We start from the raw sequence: 9,283 nt of genomic DNA on the forward strand, positions 1-9,283 counted from the left end.
TGATATATGATGAAAATACATTTCTTTAAGAAATGCTTTGATAAACTTTATTTTATCATGTATTAGTTTGGGGACAAATTCCGCAACTCTTTTAAATCAATGGGTTAACTCTGAAATTATTTTAAAAGCATAAATGAAACCGGTCTTTTCTGGCCGTGATTTTGGGGATGTCACAAAAATGGACGAAATTGCAACTTCAAGAGAAAGGCGGCGGAGGATAACAGTCGATCCCAAATGGTGACGATTCAAAAGAAAAAAAACAGTGCGACAAAAGATGAAGCGGTGGGTTTATGGGATGGTCCGTTGAAACAAAACTGGAAAACAATTACACCAGTCAAAATGTGATTGGATATGAAAACGGTAAAGAAGATACGCTTAACAAAAGGCAAACACGTGGACATAAACTATTAACAAAACAATAAATACTACCCAAAATAGAAACCAACCCAAAACATCACATACGGGGATAAACAAAGGGCCATTCTTGCCAAAAACAGTTGGGGTTCATTATTCCTAAGAAGTGTCCATCTTTAATATACATAGTATAATAGTCGGCCCGGGTCAAAACCATTAAAATAATCAAATCATATTATAATGCTACTTTACCAATCCAATTTAAATAAATAAATATGCAAACTAATCAAGTTTTCCATTATAGTAACTAGGGAAGAAACCCATGCTCTGCATGGGTCAGGAGAGTTTTTGTTTTTTGTTTAACTATGTAATTGTTTTTTGTTTAATTGTGTAAGCATAGTGTAGTAATATGTAAAAGTGGATTAGGTTGTCTTGATTGGTACTTTGCCAATAATAGTATTCTAACTATGTTTCTTTAAATATAGAAGCAAAATACAAACAAACTCATACCTATAAAGTAGGTTCTTATTATGGTTAAAAACTATAAGTACATTGTTATTATAGGAATAAGGCAAAGTCGCAGATCTTTTGCTGCTTCCCGGATAGAATTTAGAGGCATAATGGTATTTTGAGCTGGCTCTTCCAACTATACGAACCTTATTCTTTCTTGAAAATACAAACAAAATTTTTCCAAATAAAAAAATTCATACTAAGAATTCAAGAATCAAGATTTATAATTTTCGTTACAAATGTAATAATGTTTTTAGGATTTGTCACCAGGTGTTTGTAACATTCCTTCCAAGGTTCCTCATTCATACCAAAGTTGGAAAAGTCTGATAAATCAATATCTTGAAGTCTTCATGACTTTTCCTCAAACCCATCAATATCCACTTCAAATATAGTCCTAAAAGACATAAAAGAAAGGTGGGACCTATTATAGAAACATAAACTTATAAATCTAGTTATATATGAAATATGATATTTATTTTAAAAGGTTAATATGGTCATTACTTATTTGAAGGAAGTGGTGAAATTGAGTCAACTTGAAATATAGCCCTCGATATTCTTCCTTTCATCTTGTGTCTTTGCATTTTCCAAATTCACTGGATCAGAAAGAAAAAAAAAATCATAAATGTGTGAGTTATAGTTTTAATTTAATAAAGCACAAGGACAACTATGAGACGATAAAAGTCCCAACCATGCAAGTTCAAATACATCAATACAAACACCAACAACTCCCGAATGATTAAAAAGGTATTTTTGAAGCAAGAAGTCTATAGCACTATGGATTACATCTTAAGAAGCTTCTTTGATGATTCCAAATCTTTTGAATTTTATGTTGATTCTATGAAAGATAATCGAAATTAGATCGATTGGAGTCGATTAGAAAAATAAATAGACCATTTTTATGAAAAATATGGAATAATGAAAGTAAGGATTACTGGATGATTAATCTCTAGCATCACCAGAAGAAGCATCCATGACAGATTTTACTAAAGGGATTCTTTTAAAATGAAACTAAGTAAATTGGTTAACAAAAGGAACACCAATAAAAAGGTTAACAAATATACCTCATGGAACACAACAGACATGAAAAATGCAACCAAGATAAGAGCACCATGAATACACATACCACTTATCATTGACCCACTGTCTAATGTATCTGGCTCCATGTAAAATGTTGCTCGGAATGCAACCAGATGAATATTGTATGCAGGTGGCACTGCATATGACATTCACATATCATAACATTTATTTATTAATAAACAAAAATTCTAAAAGAAAATAAAATACGCAAATTGATATTTGAAACAAAAGTCCACTCACCAATTGAAACAAAGCTTGTGCACCTTGCATAACTGTCAAAAATAAAACAAAACAGAAAATGTAATGAATTTTCAAATTATATGCCATATGCAATGAGAAAGAGGAAGCAACATACGTGTAACAAATAGCACTTGACTCATCTATCAGTTAAATATGGACAACATTACAATTCACCACCAGAAAGATTAACAACCTCTCGATCCATTAACTGGCAAATATGAAGAGATTTCATGACATTATTTCCACAACCAAGAATGTTTGTTAAAATGTAAGAATATTCCAATAGATCTTGAAATAAGGAGTTATACATATAACATTTAAAGCCAAGTCTCTAATTTAGAAATAAGCAAATAAAAAATAATATGAATATTGTGAATCAAATCGAGTAATCTCCACCACCTTTCTAACAATTTATCAAAGCAACCAAATCAGTAATCAAGAAATTATATAGAACAATAGCACGTAGCCAACACCATATAAAGAAAGTATTAAGATTTAACATAAATGGTGGCATTATAAATACCTCTTCCTTGTTGATCTTTTCTGCAAATGCAACAAAGGACAAAAAATGCCCTTAATTTAATGGTTGAATGTGCTCCTATTGCTTGAAGATTGATAATTTTATGGTGTTTATTTGGAAAATTATCTGTACTTTAAGAAAGTAATATATGGAATAAAGTTATATAAATAATTTTACCCTTACCCTTTGATGATTCTGATTTTGATCTTACCAAAAAAGGTGTAAATTTCTTCATACACAACTAAATTTTGATCTTTTCAAAAGGGGTGTACTTAACAATTATTTTTCAATTACATGATTTTATTTCAACATATTTCATTATCAATTATCAATGATATGATGTAAATGTTACCTCAATCTTCTTCAGTTCAGCTTGTAAGTCTGCTTTCTTGTTGTTCTTTGATTTCTTGTTTTATTCCCATGGTCTAATTAGAATGTCTTTCTTCTCTGTTGAAACTCTATCAAGAACAGCATCTGAAGAAGTAATCGATTAATTAATTTGTTTAAACTTTTGAAAATGAAAACCAAAACTGGAATGACTAAGTGTGTTCTATTTATTTTGTTTGAATTACCTCCGTGGACTTAACCCTCTTCTGATTTATCCTTGATATTCTCTGGCAAATCAACAAACAGTTAGAGTGCAATATTTGTTAATAAACACAGTGTGTGAAGGAATTTGTCATCTGAGGTAAAAGCTTCGTTTTCATCACAAATTACTTAACCGCAAGGATAAAGGGTCGTAATTCATGTTTTTTCTTACTTACATCCGATGCCAGAATACTTAGAGGGTGGTTGGATGGTGTTGCTGAGGATGTGTGGTTTCTTCTTTGATTTTCCTTTCGATTTTAGCTGGGCTAGGGATCAACCAACAGATTCATATCGAGCACAAGGGGTGTAGGTGGTAAGTGATGAAATCGAAAAGGAATTTGTCATCTGCAAGGATCAAATGAAAAGATTACACAACACACGTAATTAAATCGAAAAGGAAATAGGTGGTTGAGAAAGAGAAGACAATCATATCGTCGATTTAACAGTTGTTGACGACGATGGTGGTGGTGAGGCTCGCTTATCGGTGAAGACGATGGTGGAGGAAATTTGCGATGTCGTAAACCTTTTCATGAAAGCAGGAAAAACATATAGGCAGAAGATGTAATGGCGGTGGGGTTTAGGATTTGTCGATCAGAAGAAATATAGAGAATTGGGAGTAGGGTTGTTCGATAAAACTGAATTTTCCAATCGGACAATTTGGATTGGACTATTTTGTTTGGATATTTGGATTTTTGGATTGGTTTTCAACAAAACCGAATTATTATTTTGGATTTCGGATTGGTTTTGGTTTATAAAATAATAACCGAATAGTCCAGAAAAACCGAATAAACATTTATTATTTATTTATTTATAATATATATCTATAGTTATTTATTAATTTTGTAATTTATTTTTTCAAATAAGTTCAAAATGTCTTACCCGATAAAAAACATTAATATGCATTTTTTTTCTCAAAAGTTTTGTATCTATAAAATATTTAATTATAATATATCTTCTTAGTATTTGTTTATAAATTTCAAATCACAACTAAATAAATTATTTTTGCTTCTTGTGTAGAGTTGTGTAATATTATAATTATATGTCGTTTTAAAATGTTTCGGTTTTTGAAAACCGAATTATAAAAACCGATCCAACCGAATTGTAATTGGATTGGATCAGATTGGATTTGGATTTAGTTTGGACTATTCAGATCTATATTTTGAAAACTGAAATCAATTTGGATTCACTTGATTGGATCGGATCAAACCGATCCATCCAAACGAATACCCCTAATTGGGAGGAGAAAACACATATCTTTAAAAGGCGGTGATCCTGGTTTAGAAACTAACCCAAACAGTACTTGTGGTCAGTAGGCGGTGGTATGTTGAGGAGATAAGTGACAACAACAATTAAAAAAAAAGGTTTTGGTCTAGTAAGAACAAAGAATTGTTCCTTAAGGAACAAACTTTTAATTTGTATATAAATTAGAAGCAAAGTAGAAATTTCAACATGTCAAATGAATTTATGCTATATTCATATATTGTACACATCAACAAAATAATATATACTTATTTCTTCTAATTTTAGTAGTGGGATACATAAAAAACCGAGTAAAAAGCCTTCTTTTATCTTTGTAAATGGGCTAACTATAAAATTTAGGGAAAATGTCACCGTAGCCCCACGAACTTTCACATTTTGGTTTAAAAGGTCCCTATTGTTATTTTTTGGCTTTATAAGGGCATGGATTCTCTTTTTACTGGCTAATTAGGGATTTTGCCTCATTTCAACCGGTTTCTTTGCCTAGTCATCACCTAACTCAGTTGCAGAGTCAACTCACCCAACTCATATGGCACATCAACGACTCACTAACGACTTGCCTTGCTTGGGCCCTAAGGGTACAGTGGTCACCCAATTCACCACCCATTTTCATTGCTAAATTTGTGAGATTCATCAAAATGTTAGGTTGTCAGCCATCTCATCGTATCTTAACATGAAATTGAATTAGGGATTTTTGGATGATGCAGAAGCGTATGGATGAAGTCCTTGACATGGATCTTGCCATCGAAATGGTGGAAAGGGCATCCAGGGCTGGGGGCAGAAGCCATAGCCAACGAACAACAATTGACGATTCTTATCCATGATTGTTAAATCTTTTGGTCATTTGTTTTGGAATCGATCTTTCTGAGTAATGGCATTATCGACATCAAGTACCTGCGGAGGACTAAGGATTGGGTCCTTACCCTTGGTGGGAGTGATGAATTGAGAGTATTAGGGTATAGTGATGCTAGTTTTCAGACTGACAGGGATAATTTCCGCTCTCAGTCGGGCTGGATCTTTACCTTAAATGGAGGGGCAATTTCTTGGAAGAGTTCCAAGCAGGAGACGGTGGCTGATTCGACTTGTGAATCAGAGTATATAGTAGCGAGTGAAGCAGCAAAGGAGGCGATATGGCTAAAGAACTTCATCGGAGACCTTGGAGTTGTACCAGCTATTAAGGACCCTATGGAGATTTTCTGTGACAACAATAGTGTGGTTGCCTTAGCCAAGGAACCAAGAGATCATGGCAGATCCTGACACATTGACAGAAAATATCACTTCATAAGACACAAGATTGAAGAAGGACTCCTCGTGGCAAGGAGGATATCATCGGATGAGAATCCTGCAGATCCCCTTACGAAGGGACTGACGAGGGTTAAACATTTTCAGCATGCGAGGCGCATCGGGCTGAGGGACGATATTAGTTTTACAAATTAGATAGTTTTCCTGAAACTTGTAAAATGTAATCGACATTTGATGATGAATAAAAAATTTGTGATTTATTTATGAGTAAAGTGTTACTATCATTGTCAATTATTTACTATTGTTTCAGTTTTGCATGTTTTGACTTCCATAATTAATTTATTCAAACCTACACAATCGATCATACATCGGAAGTAGGTATGAATCAAGATTGTCATGAATTGTGTTTGTAGATGGCTAAAGGTGTTTAGACATGGCAATGGTTGCTGCAACATTCATGAGTACTCATAAGTTATGAGTATTGGTATAAACCCACGCTCACTTGTATCACTTCATGGAATTTATCTCGAGTGATCGTGAGACGATAATATTATATAAATCTTCAAACCTAGAGATATGAGTTGTTACCTATGAGTTGGTTGTGCATTGATTGCACGTAAACGCATCAGTAACTTGATGTTATAAAACGTGCCTTTGTGTACAATTCAACAAGTAGTAGAACAAGCATATGAGTCGAAGTTTATCTGTTCCTTCTAGAAATAGAAGCGATATCTAGGCCCCTCGATGATTTTGTGTTGAACCATGTACCGGGCCCGGTCAGAACTAAACTGATGTGTTCAGTGAAGTTCTTTGTCAAACAAATCGGAAATCGAGAAACAATTGCCAGACAACAAGCAAGACATAGTTCCATGTGTTTGTCCGGCTGATATCATGAGAACAGAGGATTATATGATCACTTGTCTTAAAATGGAGCTTCATAGTTCGACGGAGTTTTCGAGAGCTACGATTGTTGGTTGGTTCCTGAAGTTATATAGGCAAATACAGTTATTAGACTTATCCAAGTGGGAGTCTGTTGGATAAGGTGTCTAAGTCCATAACTTATTTGGTATATACTTGACCCGACCGGCATGGTCCATTTGGGTTGCATCTCATCCAAACTATTTATGGATAATTTTATGAGAGTTATACACATATGTTTATTAATATATTATAAATTATAATATATTAATATGAAGTTATGTTATTTAATTAGTCTTAGTCTTAAATTAATTATGAATTAATTTAGAGATTAAAAGGAAGACTAATTAGATTATGTGTTATTGGTTTTATATGGTGTGGGCTAACACTCATTTGTTAATGGGCTAGGCTTGGATGGAAGTCCATGGATGATCCATGGAGCTTTTAACCCATGGATCCTTGGAAAGGAAAGGTCATGGGTTATTAGGGTTTCACCCTAACCATGCACACTATATAAGCATGCTTATGGAGCATGAAATGGCAACTAGTGAACTAGTGTGTGTGAGCTTGTGTGTGGCCGAAATATACAAGTGTGTATACTCTCTCAAAGTTTTCCAAGAGTTTGTGGTGTTTTGTGATTCCATTTGAGGCATTCACACTATTGGTGCTTGGCCCTCAAACTCCTCAAGAACCAAACTCATCAAAAAGGTATGTAATCTCTTCTAACTCTTTTATGTTGAAATGTTCCCCATGCCATGTTAGATAGGTTATAAACCTTGGAAAATTATTATTTTGCATGTATTTAGACAAACATAGATCCAAGGTTTATTAGGGTTGCATGCACACTTAGGAAGTGTTAGATTGCTCAAAACCCAACAGTGGTATCAGAGTCTAGGCTTGCTTGTTTGATACTTGATGCAAAATAGTTGAAAAAGTCGAAAAACTTGATGTCTGACTGATGAACTCGCCGAGTCCATGGGGGGACTCGCAGAGTCCATGTGTATCTTCAACCTACTCGCCGAGTAGGTTCGTGCACTCGACGATTAGGAGCGACAGAGTGCAGATTTTCGACTTTTGCTGCTGGAAATGGACTAGAAACATTACCCTAAACTGTTTTGGTGTTTTAAAACTTGTTTTAGTTGGTGTAATGGTTGTTCTAATCCATTTACAATAGCATATACCAAAATTCCATGATTTTTATGTGTTCATATAGTTCTTGAAATTTTGATGATTATGTTCATGTTCTTATGAATTTAGAAGATGATAGGAATTATTTGCTGAATTGTTTGGAATTAATTCTTGATCATTTATGTGTTTTAATGGAATCCATAATTTGTCCTCAAGTTATGGATATCCAAAGGTCACTTTCTTTAACACACACATTTAAACACATAAGTTACATGAAAGTGAAGAGTCTTCATTTTTATGAACCTTTAATTCATAAGTTATGAAATGAAAAGTTTTGGATAGTTACAAAACTTGTCCTCAAGTTTTGGAATTTGTAAAGTTTCACACACTTTAATAAACTTTAATTCCAACCCTTAGAGTTTTAATAGTTAAAATTCAACCCTTATACTATTTATAACATTAATGGTTAATTATTATATATATATGTATAAGAATAAGTCGTTCTACCGTTAGTAGGCCTCATTCACGAAGCCGGTCTATAAGGTGGGTATAAGGTTGTTGCCTATAAAATGGTGACTTAATGGGTGTCCATTCTCACCCACCGCTTGCTTGACTGGTGGAGGGTCGTTAGCCGAACGGGCAGGACAATGACTTTAAATCCTCATTAAAAGTATAATGATTATTATAAAGTAACTAAACCTTTTAATTCCCAATCTTAGTTATTTTAGGAAAAATGTGAACATGGTGCTAGTCCATGGAATTCACACTTTGTACCTTACCAAGTCGTTGGTGGAGCGTGTGTGGTTAACCGACACACTAACTTGGACTAGTAAGGATCACGAAGGGTGACTTAATGTTTGTCATAGATCAATGGAGCGTGTGTGGTTAACCGACACATTGATTAGGTGTTAATATTAAGGGTACCAAGTGAATTAGCATGGTTATTCACACCTTGTTTTGTGATCCTCGGCATCCCAGTCACAAAACTTGAAGGGCACAATCGAGATTGAAACATGCCATTGAAAAGTTCAATGAATCTCAAAAGAATCTAGGAATTTCAAATCCAATTAAAACCTAATAATTCATTTTGTTTTCATGGTGGAAATTGGTGAATCGTCATTCACCTACCTTTCAAATATATTATTACTTAGATTACGGCATCCCTCTTCTAAGTATAATATATTGTGACTGGGTCCTAGCCTTAATATTACATTTGGGTGTCTTATTAAGGATCCTATATATCTAATCTAAAATTGCTCTCTTCTTTCAGATGTCTTCCAACACTAATGCTTCAGGCTCTAACCCAACTGGTTCTTTCTCTCTCATGAATCTTTGTGGGAGGGTCATCTTTGATGGTTCCAACTTCATGGATTGGATTAGGAACATCAGGATGGTTACTCGTTATGAGGACAAGGAATATGTCCTCGATAAGGAGTTAAAAGAACTCGA

At 34.1% G+C, this 9,283-nt stretch overlaps 1 long non-coding RNA gene across 2 annotated transcripts; it reads right to left on the reverse strand.

The window, feature by feature from the left end:
* Positions 1-982: 982 nt before the first annotated feature.
* LOC145062767 (uncharacterized) lies at positions 983-3,866 on the reverse strand. 2 transcript variants are annotated; one of them, XR_013687711.1, is made up of 8 exons: positions 3,466-3,866; positions 3,274-3,315; positions 3,054-3,175; positions 2,297-2,389; positions 2,182-2,213; positions 1,988-2,077; positions 1,366-1,457; positions 983-1,258 (listed from the first exon to the last, which is right to left on the reverse strand). It is a non-coding gene; the product is annotated as an uncharacterized LOC145062767 (long non-coding RNA). The 2 variants fall into 2 exon arrangements; XR_013687710.1 differs by lacking the exon at positions 2,297-2,389.
* Positions 3,867-9,283: the final 5,417 nt, after the last annotated feature.

The sequence above is a fragment of the Lactuca serriola genome, chromosome 7 (assembly GCF_051521515.1).
Source record: "Lactuca serriola cultivar US96UC23 chromosome 7, Lser_US96UC23_V15, whole genome shotgun sequence".
In the NCBI taxonomy this organism is placed as follows: domain Eukaryota; kingdom Viridiplantae; phylum Streptophyta; class Magnoliopsida; order Asterales; family Asteraceae; genus Lactuca; species Lactuca serriola.